Source organism: Pan troglodytes, chromosome 13, assembly GCF_028858775.2.
Source record: "Pan troglodytes isolate AG18354 chromosome 13, NHGRI_mPanTro3-v2.0_pri, whole genome shotgun sequence".
Taxonomy (NCBI): domain Eukaryota; kingdom Metazoa; phylum Chordata; class Mammalia; order Primates; family Hominidae; genus Pan; species Pan troglodytes.
The window spans coordinates 15,846,175-15,859,287 of NC_072411.2; the positions used below are offsets into that span (position 1 = coordinate 15,846,175).

The window sequence follows — 13,113 nt, forward strand, 5'->3', positions numbered from 1 at the left end:
CTTCCTATAGCCGGGACGCTCGCTGGCCAAAGCCACCCGAGTAGGCGAATGACCTTTAGGCGGACGGAGTTTTTCCTTTGCTTTCTTGTTTCTTTTGAGGAGACGGGTGTGTGTTTGTGAGGTGGGGTGTTTGCAAGAGTGTCCCAGACATCCGTAGTCTGCTGAGCGGAACGGAGCTTGGGGAGCAGCAAGGCATTAATGATTAAGTGGAGCCGGGAAGGTGCTGGCTTTAGTGATTTGTTGGGTTTGGCTGTGTCGTGTCTGCAGAGATGAGGCGCCCTGCGTGGGCCGAGGGTTATTCCTGTCTCTTTCCCGTCCTTCTACACCCGCCAACCCCTTTTTGTTTTGGTCTTTAGAAATCTGTAGCATAACCGTACCGTCGTGGATCCCCATCTCGTCTCTGTCCCTGATCTGGGGTGATTTGGGACTTCGGTGTCGCTCTTTTTCCAAAGTTGGAGGGTCGGGAGCGCCGAGATACCCGGGCGAGGAGGAGGAGGAGGAGGAGGAGGAGGAGGGAGGCTGTGCTGAGCCGGGTGGAGGTGCGGTCACGTTTACATCAATTAGGAACTCCGGGCAGAGAGAGCTGCGCTTAGGTCAGGGATTAACTGTGGACCCGCAGGAGCCAAGCACTGGGGTAGGAGGACTGGGGATCTTTGTTCCGAGTGCACTGCGAAGGCTGCTGGAGGCAGAAACCCTCCCAGCTTATTGCTAGCCTGGGATAGAGGGAGTGCACGCAGCTAGGCTCCAGCAGCGACTCGGCTTTTCGCGTATTCTAAGCACTGAAGAGCCTACTAAGGGGAGCTGTCCAAATGGCCCAGGAGTGGTGGCGAGACAGAGGAGGCGATGCCAGCGATGCTGTTATTAATATTGCAGACTTGGTCATCTCTCCTGGCTTGTGGTTTCTTTTCTCCTCTTCCCTCCCCTTCTCTTTTCTCTCACATATGTTTCACACAGGTGGTGGGGATTACTCAATGACTCACAGCTCCCTTCTCGTTTATTAGTGGGAGGGGGTTGAATGTTGGCAGTTCTTACAAAGCATTTGTTTTCTTAAACTATCCTGTTTGATCCATACTCTGAGATAAGTATGAAAATATTAAAACATCATACGTTCCTTCCTTTTATACCCCTTCCTCCTAATCCCCAGCACACATCAGAATGTAAACATTGGTTAGCAGATATAGAAAAATAATTTCAGGACGGGAACATGGATTTAACATCCTCTTTCAGGCTGACAGCCCTTAAATTTCATTAACAAGCCGCCGAGCCTCTCTACTGCTCTGGGAATGATGCTACCAGTAAGAATGATTAGTCAGGTGAGAGTCCCCACATGAAATCTTTGCTCACTAACCTGTGACACCAGCTGGTTACTTGAGGCGCTGCAAACAGTTCAGTGATGGTGGAAGTGGGATGCAGAAGCAGAGCAGAGCAGAGCACACAGGAGCTGAAAATGTATGTGTAGATAGTGGACACGCGGTCTATGCACAACAAATCCCCTTGTCAGGATTAATCTGGTACTTAAAATTCATGTGAAGAGATAGGTGCAAGCTCGAATCCATTTTTCTTGTTAGTGTGCATTTTTTAATAGCCACTTCAAATATTCAGGGAGTGGCTACTTTGCAGAACTCTTGTTTTAACAGAGTATTTTAAGTGCCTTTCTGAGTATTGACATGATTTGAAAATGTCAGTTTTATGAATCTTATGCATGTGTTCTAATAGATTGATTTTACAAAGGAAGTCAACTGAAGTATATACATGGCACCTCACAGTGAGGGTGTTTCAAGCACTCCCAGGAAATACTCATATCTAGCATATTTTTGTTCAAAGCTTGACATATGAAACGATGGACAAAGAATGTGAATGATTTTTGTGACAGCTTAAACTACTTTCCGTAAGACTACTAAGCTTTTATTAGCCATATTAGTCATTATGGTTTAATTCTGCAATTGCCACACAACTCTCGTGCAATACTAGATATAATAGCTTCATAAAGATGTGATTAGTTGTGTGTTTTCTATAATATTTCATAAAAAAGATTCATAAATTTAAATTAAAATATACCTTTATGAAATTATACCTAGTGGTTAAATAGGGCATATATTCCAACAAATCAATCACTATGCATTGATTTTGAATGATTTAAGCTATTGCATGTTTCCAAGAATGTCTTCTAGTTTCTATGGTAAAGATTTTTATGAAACCTCAAAGATGCCTTGTCCTGAGGCCATCAAACACCTATTTCCACTTATAGCACAGTGGAAGACCATAATCCTTCCTGTAACTGAAAATGGTTATGAACCATATAATTTGGTTACAGTTACAGTCCTGTAGAGGGCTCAACCTTCCTGTTTTATTTGATCTGTTAGTGTCCTCTGGCACAGGGTGCCATGACAAGAGGACATGCCCTCCCTCCCTAGAGAATGGTGACAACAAGAATAGGAGGGACCGTGTAGGGACCGTGTATTTTATGAATATTCTGAATCATTGAAATATTTTTATCATCTTACTAATCTTTCTTTTAAAGATTCTTTGATTAAAAAATATTTATGACAGTTATTTTTGTTGCTTTCATAACACTCCACATTTACAAAATATCTAAAAACAAATGCCTTGACATGACTAGACACAATCATTTCTTAACATGATCAATATCTCAATTAACATTGAAAGAGCTAAGAACTTTAGTGGCTAATTGTAATTTATTATTATTTTTAAAAATCACTTCCTGAATGCTTGCCACAGGCAGAGTACTATTCTCAGGGTTCATAAAGTAACATTTCTTGAATGTATTTTTCTATTTGATTCTCAAAGCAGTTTTTTGAGGTGAGTCCTGTTTTTATTCCTATTTTAGAGATGAGAATACAGAGGATTAAGGAAGTTATTGTGGAAGTGAGACTTAGCCAGGAACTCATGGAGGTCTGAAGCCTTAACTTTTAACTTCTATACAATCAAGATACAACATATTTCTATTGTAAGAATGAAAATAATTGCAAATTATATGTGTATGTGTGCGCATGTGCACAAATTTACCTTGAATATAAAACAAATGAATAATTTGTTTAAAGCTTCAACTATACAAGTAAATCACAGCTCTGCTAATTTTAGTTAATATCACGCTACTGATCTAAATAATATAAGAGAACAAGATAGATCCTCATAAATTTATAGGAGCTTTTTTTGATCTTTGTATCATTTGTCTCTGATGACGAGACTCTCAACGTTTGTTAAATGAGTATATATAGATTTTTAATGGTCAATCAGACAAGGTTTAGAGTTTGTTCACATTTCCACCAGGTGGCACCCTTCTGCTGACTCCAGTGGGTAAAAATATTGCCTAAAAAGCGTGGCTGTTCTCTCAGCTCCAAAAGCAAAACAAAAATAACCACACAAAAACAAAAACAACAAAAACAAAACCATCCCACTTTTTAGAGTATGACTAAAAAGCATATTTTTAAAAGCAACTATTTGACTACAAAGACAGCACTTGTTATGCATTTTCTTTAAAAAAATGCATTTTGGTAAAAAACCAATCTCTTACAATTGAACGTGAAGCTGTCACTTGATGAAATAATTCATGACCAGAATTGAGATCAAATGTGTAATGTGTAAAATGCCTTCTCTGAAATATCGATGTGCTTTAGACATTTAGGTAATATCAACTTAAAATGTTTTAATACAGAAATTGGTATTCAGTATTTTTATTTCACCTTTGGTCTAGCAAACCAGATTAAATATTCAAACATATGCTTAATGAAAAATTGCAAAAGAGGTATTCTTCCATGTGCCCTTTGCTAATATATACACATCATAATTTGATCAATAAACTATTGTTTTTAAAACACAACCATGAAAAGAGCTTTCATAAATCATATTGAAAAATTTTAATTAATAAAAAACATTACTTCGAATTATTCAACATATAAAATGTCATATTTAATTGGGAGTAGAGTTCTATATAATTTGGTTATAAAAGATAATATACATTAAATAAAGATGTTACATGGAAGTCTATGATTTGAGAGAAAATATGCATTTCCTACTCTCCCTGAATTTCTTATTTTTATATGTAAATATTATATATTACATAAATTTATAATATAAATATATATTATATAAATTAATATAAATATTATATATAAGGCATTTTGTTTATTAAGAACATACAACAAAATATCTCTTGCTTAGAATCTTCTAATATATCTATATATCTGTTTGATTATTTCAGGATCTGAGCAAATGGTACATTTTGAAAAGATTAAATTATATAAAAACAACATAAAGAAAATTGTATTATTAAATATCAATGCTGCATTATCTTATGAAGCACATTACATTGGAAACAAAACAACCAAATTTCTCCCAGTCTGAGTCAAAATAAAGCAAATTCAAAATTTTGGTTTCTTGAATTATTTATGATTACAGAATGTCTTAAGCTTTACTACTTATAGGCACATTTTAAATTTACTTACAGTGTGACATGTAGCAGACACAATGCCAGAATGCTGTGACTAAGATTGTGAGATTTTGTGCTATCAACCACAAATATTTATTCATCACTGTCTATGGGTTATGCACTGGAAGTCACAGAGTCAAGTTCATATCCCAGGTCCACCAAAGACCAGTGTGTTTTCTTGGGCAGGATAACTGAATTTCCCCATTTCATCTGTGAATGGAGGTGACTGCAGTTCCCTTTAGATGTTTGTTCTAAGGGTTAAATGAAATAATATGTAGGAGTTTTTGAATAAGGTCTGACTCATACCAAGTCTTCTCATTAAATGTGTAGTCTGGGAATAAGAGCCTAGACAAAATAGAAAAAAAAAAAAAATCTGGGCCTGGTGCAGTGGCTCCCACTTGTAATCCCAACACTTTGGGAGGCTGAGATAGATGGATTGAGCCTAGGAGTTCTAGACCAGCGTGGGCAACGTAATGTGACCTTGTCTCTAAAAGAAAGAAACAAACAAAAAACAAAAAAGAAAATAAAAAGAAAAGAAAGAAAGAAAGAATTATCAGGGTTTGGTGACATACTCCTGTGGTCCCAGCTACTCAGGAGGCTGCGGTGGGAGGATTGCTTGAACCTGGGAGGTCAAGACCACAGTGAGCCGAGATTGTGCCACTGCAGTCTAGCTTGGGCAACAGAATGAGACCGTCTCAAAAAAAAAAAAAAAAAAAAAAGCCTCAGATTATTAATCCATGTATAGCTGATCCATTATTTTAAGTTTACAGACAACCATATTTTGCAGTACACGTATTAGTATGATTACACATGAGTTTTTGGGTGCATGCGAATATTATATTAATGGATTTGGACATCAATCCTATTTTGGCAGGCATCCAGATTTCAAAATATTCTGTTACATCCTGACTTTCATTCAATCAAAATTGAATAGTAAAATTCTTTACTGTTCTACTCTGTAAGAAGTCAGGCTAAAAGTAAACTTTGGCTAATTCTCACCAAGAGTTGAATTAGCTGCTGAATATGTTGCATATTGTTTTCAATGCAATGTACTTCCCAAGGTAATCAGCATGAGAAAGAGGGTATTTAAAGGAAAGACAGATGGGATTTATAGAAATATGTCAAGGGGTGAGATTTCAGTCAATGTAGCAGGAGAGTGTGCTTGGCAGGGGAGCCACCAAGAACCCAGGGTGCCTGTCCCTACTGTTATGGGGAGGGGCATGGAATTGGATTAAACATAAGTCAAAAGACTTTTTCACAAAGTTTTTCTACACCTTTTTCTGTGTAACCTTTAAACACACATGTATGCTCCACTTATTAAAATCATCGCCATATATTTTCATACTTGCTAAGTGACTTGTGTGTCCTAACCAAGTTCATGTATGACTAACATTAGAATGGGGGCCATATACTAAGACATACCTCAACCAAAAAAAGGTTGGAGGTTTTTCCATCTGAAGACTTGTACAAGGTCCAAAGAGAAGCCAGATAAATGATAAAGGGACTGTAAACTTCTTCATAAACTTATATCCTTATGGATAGTTAGAATTGTTCTTGCTCTAGTGAATGCTGTCCTGCCTTGAGAAGTTGTGGCGTTTAGTATTGATTATTCCCAGCGTACTCTTGTTTTAAAGTTTTTATTGACCTGATCCACCAGTTTTCTGGCAATAACCAATCTCTGTTTATTTGTCCCTATCTAATAGCACCTGTTCTCTAAGGCTTTTAAAACTAGCACTTACCTTCTTTCTACACGGTAGACATTCTTATCATTGACTACATATTAACTCAAGGAATGGTTGTCGTTTTCAGTATAGTAGAGAAGGCTGGGAAGTAGGTTCGGTGGGGAGACTGGGGCACTGAAAAGAAAGCTCTTCTATTGTAGATTTATGTTTTTTAAGCTTTCCTAAATTCTTAGAATCTCAGGCATATCCATTTGTAATGGTAAATGTGTCATCCACTGCCAGGCTAAATACAGAAAACTCACTTTTATCCAAAACTGATAAAATAAATATTTTGAATTGTTCTGTTCTGTAATTGATGTGAAGAGTATTCTTTTAATGTCTTCCACAAAATAAAAAAAAATTTTTTCTAAGTTTTTCATGCCATAGTTTATTTAAAAGTTTTTAAAATATTCTATAACATTTTTGGAATTGCCAAATGATTTTCAAATTTAATTACATTTTGGGGAGAGGCAACGTGATGTAAGACTGAGAACAAGGTCAAACAGATTTCAGATTGATTCCTTCCTCTGCCATTTACTAGGCAATTTATAATCCCACTAAAATCATTCTTTCATCTTGAAAAGGGAGAGGATGATGAGAATGTTGCAATAATTAGAGAATCTATGTGAATGAGTTTTTATTGCATCTGGCTCAAGCTTGAAACCTAGTAAGTATTTTCATTCTTAATGCTATCGTGCTTCTAGATCATCTCAGAAGGATATTTTCTTCTTTTACAAAAGTAAATTTGCACTTATGTTAATGAAAATGCTGAATATGTGTGTGTACACCATTATCAAATATATACACACTATACACACATATATATATATTTATGATCTAAATGCTATGGATCTTTTATAGGTAGATTATTATAGGGCGTTAGATGAAAATGAATTCATGACAACTTGACTGATTTCTACTATTTTTAGATGAAGAGTCTATTTTCACAAAAGACTTAGAGTCTTGTTTGATATGTTCATGGTTTAATATTCTCTTTCCAGAAGTTTGGTTCCCAGGAATGATTTACTTAGAAATTCTCTGCATACAGGAACAGGTGATATTATTTAGTTGAAATTTAAGAAAAGTTAGTTGAGTGCATAATCAAAACCGACTTTACATTTGGGAATGTTCTCCAGCCAAGCTATGTATTTTCTAACTTTAATATTATTGTAATTCGTCATGCTTACTGGTTTTCTCAGGTCAAGACAAAATAACTATGTATCAGATTATAAAAGATAGCAAATGAAGAAAAGTGAGGATAAAAGCTATTTTTATTATCTTATCCCCAGTCTCTTTTTGATATGTAAATGAAGATTCAGTTTCTTATTCCATCTGAGAAAGTCTGCTCTGAAAACAGAAATGTGACAAATCTGTATTACGTAATCAAGAACTTGAGTGGCAGGCTGCCCTGTTATTTATTTTCAAATGACCAGAGAGACCACTTGAAGTTGCATTAATAATGCTTGTACAGGGAGAAATAGGCCTTTCTTGTTATTGGAACATGGGTTTACTTTTGGCAAGAGTTGAGTAAGTGAAAACTCTGATATTCATACTTACATTAATCAAATCTCACCTCCAGGAATGGTTTTAATGTAAGTTAATCAATGCAAAACATGGCTCTTTTTTTTCACTTCACATGTTTTAAAAGAAGTACTAGAAGTCTTTCATAAAGCAATCCTTTAAATCAATGTGTCACAAATTTGCATTGATAATTCTTCTCTCTTAGACACAGAATAGAAGATGAGGAACTGAGGCAATGTTTGAATAGAGGTAAAAATATATCTTTTTGAGAGGGAAGAAAACTGAAATCCATGAAGGATTCCTCAAATTTAGAATAGGTCATTTGTTTGGCAAAATTAGTCTATAATTTAAATTTCCTAGGATCTATGAAATTATGAATAGATTTTCTATCTACCTCACTAGCTTTTAGGGACTTCAAGGGAAAAGACGATACGTTTCACTTGTATGTACTTTTTTAGAGTACTATAAAACATAAGTGGTCCAATAAATAAAGTGAACATATTTTGAAGCCAAACACAACATCTTCATCAGGGTTATTTCTTTTTTTCTGATCTTAGGAATTGTGTGTACCCTACTTCTTGACACCCATAGTGAGAGTGACAGGCATGTGTGAATTGAACCAGAAGTTGAAATGAAAGAGACTCCCCTCCTTCACATTTATGAAGGTTGCTTATAATTGCTCCAAAATGAGATTTACTCAACTTTAGGCCACTGTGGCATGATGAGTGGCTCATTATTACACATTTCTATTTGCTCAGAGTCAGTATCTCTGCACTCCAGGATGGTACTTTTCGTTCCTTCATCTCTCTTTGCATGAATGCCATCTCCAAACCCAAATCCAGTTCCCTCCGCCTCTCTACATTTCTGAGAGCCATCGTCTGTCTAAGAGTTGATTGACTTTCTGACAAAGAATACTTTGATATTGGCTGGGCACAGTGGCTCGTGCCTGTAATCTCAGCACTTTGGAAGGCCGAGGCAGGTGGATCACCTGAGGTCAGGAGTTTGAGACCAGGCTGGCCAACATGGTGAAACCTTGTCTCTACTAAAAATACAAAAATTAGCCAGGTGTGGTGCCACATGCCTATAATCCTAGGGACTCAGGAGGCTGAGGCTGGAGAATTGCTTGAACCCAGGAGGCAGAGGTTGCTGGGAGCCAAGATTGTGCCACTTAACTCCAGCCTGGGTGGCAGAGCAAGACTCCATCAAAAAAAAAAAAAAAAAAAAGAAAAGAAAAGAAAAGAAAAAGAATAGATGGATATTGGTAGCAGCATTGCCTTTCTAAATTCTTTCCTTCAAATAGCCATGACATGAATGATAAATGATGATAACATTCAGAGAAACTGTTGTTTCCTAAATGTCACACCTTTGTATTCAAATGAGGAAACAGACAATGGAGAGGTGAAGTGACTTGTCTAAGGTCACACTGTTGTTTAGAATTAGAAGCAGTACTTGATTCTGGGTCTCCTTCCATCTAGCCATTCCCAGATTCAGCTGCTGATACAAAGCCTTCGGTGGTGTCGTGGTAGCACATCTGCCTTCCTTGTCACTTGACATAAGTATAACCTTTTTTTAAAAAAAAAAAAAGTTTTAAAATGCTTTGTGTCCTTAGGCAAAGCTCATTTGACATTTCTTGATTTCTCCTTTGTGATGTGCTAGTTCTAGGTCAGTGGTCCTTAGACTTTTGGCACCTGGCCACCAGACATCACAGAAGCGCATATGCATCTTCTGTACTTTGCCATGGCAAGAGGTTACACGCAAAGCCATAATGCCATTCGGAACGTGAACTGTGAAATTCACTACTCCAGTGAAATGGCAGTGCCACCACTACACAAACAGAGCTGACTTTCTCAAGCTTCCCCTCTTACACTCAGCATGAATAAGCAACTGCTGATATCTACACACGGCATTTGAAATTGCAGCTCCCAGCAATGTAGTAGCAATTGGGTGAATCCCTCCTAAAGGAGAGATGCTCTTAGAAACTGGGGAATGCATGCAGGTAAATTTTAGAGCTTTCTTGGGACATGAATGGAAACAACAGACTTCTGATACACTGGGATTCTTGGTAAGAAAGGCTTCTCCCCCGGGCGTGGTGGTGGGTTCCTGTAGTCCCAGCTACTCCGGAGGCTGAGGCAGGAGAATGGCGTGAACCCGGGAGGCGGAGCTTGCAGTGAGCCGAGATCGCACCACTGCACTCCAGCCTGGGCAACAGAGTGAGAATCCGTCTCAAAAAAAAAAAAAAAAAAAAAAAAAGCTATTTCCAGAAGCTGATTATTTGTATTTCCAGACAGAGTTTTCAGAGCACCAAGTTCCAATACAGACCAGAGAAATGATTATATGCTAAATAAATAAGTCCATGAGAATAATTTTTGAGACACATGTAATTATTTTTAGTGGAGAGACCCAGGGATTTCTACTCATTTAACCTGACTTTAAACCCTAGAACCTTGACATACTAGTTTGAGCAACTTACCCAGCCTCTCTGTATCTGATACTTCATCTGAAAATGAAATGCTGTTTATTTTGCAGAACTGTTGTGAGGATCAGCAATGAAATAGGTTTACTATCCAAGAGGTGCTGAAAAATGGTGGTGCTTATTATTTGGTTATTAATATGGGTTGGGTTGTTATACCAGACATAGACAGAGTGATGCAAAATCAAACTATGTTGGATGTTGAAGTTCCCAGAAGTTGGAAACACAGCTTTAAAGCACCTTTTGTCACTGTTTGACATTGGAAGCTTAAAGGCATCTTTAATATTGAACTCCTGTTTTGGTTGGTATGCAGATTATATAGAGTCCTCCTGACTCCAAAGCAAACATGGATTGAGAGTTGGTTAAGAAGCTGTATGGCATCCATTTTTATATTTCTTATCACGCAGAAAAGTTGACAAAGTTTATATTTTGAAAATGGAAAACTGAATATGCATTTACTTTTCTGAATTTGTTGTTTTGTTTCCCTTCCCCATCCCCATGGTTAAATTCCATCTCATGCTTATAATGTATTCTGCATTTGGAGTGCAGCTTCATTCCTTCTCAGAGCTACAGTTCTTGAGCTGTAACAGCGAATCCAAAAAAAACTAATATGGAATCACAGATGGTGCAAATATTTGAAAATAGGTAAATACAATCTAGGATTAGCTGCTTGGACTCAGAAATGTCAGCTTCACATTGCTTATTGGTCACACAAGGCAATTTTAGTTAAGGAAAACCCAGGACAAAGCCATCATGATATAAAATTGCTGGTTTGAAGATGTGCAGCATAACAAGCCCATAATTGTTATGTAAACCTCAAAATGAGTCATTCTGTAACAAGAAAAAGGTATTTTAGAGAGATCACAAAGCACCAACAGGTTATACAGGGCTAAAAAATTAAGCAGATACCATAACATGTTCCTGTTGTACAGTACCATCTGCTGACTTCCATTTACAGCCAATTTTTAAGGAGAAAATATCTGTTCTAATGGGTATGCTTTAGGTAGGCACATATTAAATGACCTGAGCATGAGATGCAACAGTCAAATTGCCAGCGTAAAATCTGCAGATGGTAATTATTAGTAACATGCACTGTGGGCTCATAGTTCTGACTCTGAGAGTCTTAAATAATAGAATCCCATTTTCTCTCCATTATCCCCCTTTAAGATGTACATATATTTTGAATGAATCTTACAACCGACTATGTGATTAAGTTATCTGGTTTACTGATAAGGCAGTTGAGAACGATAAAGGCTGATTTGCTCAAAATCATACAACTGATCAGTTTGGTACAGTAGAAAGAAGAGTTCCTCCTACCTAGGTTAAGAGTCGGTAGAAGGAGCCTCACTCAATTATCAGAATCATAGAAATCACTTTGGATTGTCTGTGATGCTGTCGATAAAGAAAAAATTGATGAGAATGTAAGTGGAAAGTTTCCAGCTGGTTTAGGATTTTATTTTTATTTTTGGTAGCAGGTTTAATAAGAAGATGTATTATATAGATTCTATCTGAAAGCAATAAGGTTAACTATCATGGTTTGTGTAAAGTCTAGATTTTCTGCAGTATCTCATTTTCCTGATGAAGTAGAAGAGAGTAGGAAGACCCGTTCCAGATCAGACATGAAGATCTATAAGACAGTATTGGTCGCTTTCAATGTACATGTTTCCAAATGAGAAAATGTGGTTCTCATACAAGTATGTAGTGAATATTTGTCAATAATTTAACTTATTAAAGGAACCATCAAGATGGTAAAGTTGGTTCAAACAGTATTTGAGGAAGAGAGATTTATATAGTCTGAAAAGGAATGGCTTACAAAGTTTGCAAAATTAAATACAAAACTGGTTAATATTCAGGCCATAACTTTTGTGTTTGTCTTTGATAGCAGACAGAAATTTTTGGGTACTTATATATTTTCTATAATTAACATCTAACTTTATAGACTGTGGGCCTATGTAATAGCAAATAGTAAGAGAAAATAGGGTACATTCTCCTGAAATTCTATAATCATATGTCGGCTGATTAGATAGTGCCCCAGTTTGACATTGAAAAGATGAATGTATAGTTATACTTGTTTTTATTTGCAGTTCTCGAATTGTTTTCTTAACATTCCCAAGCTCAGAAAAATTGTGCAATCTGGGCCTACACTTGATGTCACAGCCAACTTCTTAAGTCATGTTATTAAAGTTTTCTGTAAACCCTATGGAGCTTCCAGTGTCAGATTTGATTCACCAGCAGTGAGGTCCTGGAATGCAGCCAGTCAGCCAACATTGCTTGTCGGGTTTGTCCCAAGAAATTGATGCAGGTGTCTATGAAGGCTAGAGGAGAACAATTTGGTAGTCTCAAATAGCTTTTCTTTGGAGAAGATGAGATAGGATAATTGCACACAAGGAAGTGAAAAACTATTCTTGGAGGATTTAGCAAAATGAGATTCGGATCAAGCTGCGTGGTGGTAGTTGTTCCTGGAGATGGCTACTTTTAGAAACTGCCCTTAGGGAGAAGAGAGATTAACTACCAACATGGTGTGATTTAAGGCGTATCATAAATTTTCATTCCCTTGTGACTCGCATCTGTGACTGTCAGTGCTCTGAAAAATAGCTCTTCTCATTCATCTGCGCAGCTCTGGATTCCACCATGACTTCCTTTGTTCCTTTAACTTCTGGCTGGGCAGGGGATATTAACAATTTATGTCTAACTTGTATCCTTTCCTGCTCCATGATTCTTCGTATGCTCTGTCTTGAGAACCCATATTTGGGGGCCAGAGAAAATGAGGGTCTTATGAATTTAAGAGGGGTGGGGGAACAGGAAGAAATAAAGATATGAATGGGATTGGGAACCTCAAGAGAGAATCACCACTTGCACAAGGGGCAAGCTACTTCCCTTCCCTTGCCCTTTCCTACCAGTGTTAAAAACAAAAAAATAAGTTTACATGAGTACTTCTGTGCAGTGTAAAA

The 13,113-nt window shown here is 37.1% G+C and overlaps 1 protein-coding gene across 4 annotated transcripts in view; it reads left to right on the forward strand.

The window, feature by feature from the left end:
- Positions 1-13,113, forward strand: part of DPP10 (dipeptidyl peptidase like 10) — a 1,405,070-nt gene that overhangs the window by 727,063 nt on the left and 664,894 nt on the right. The window lies entirely within an intron of this gene.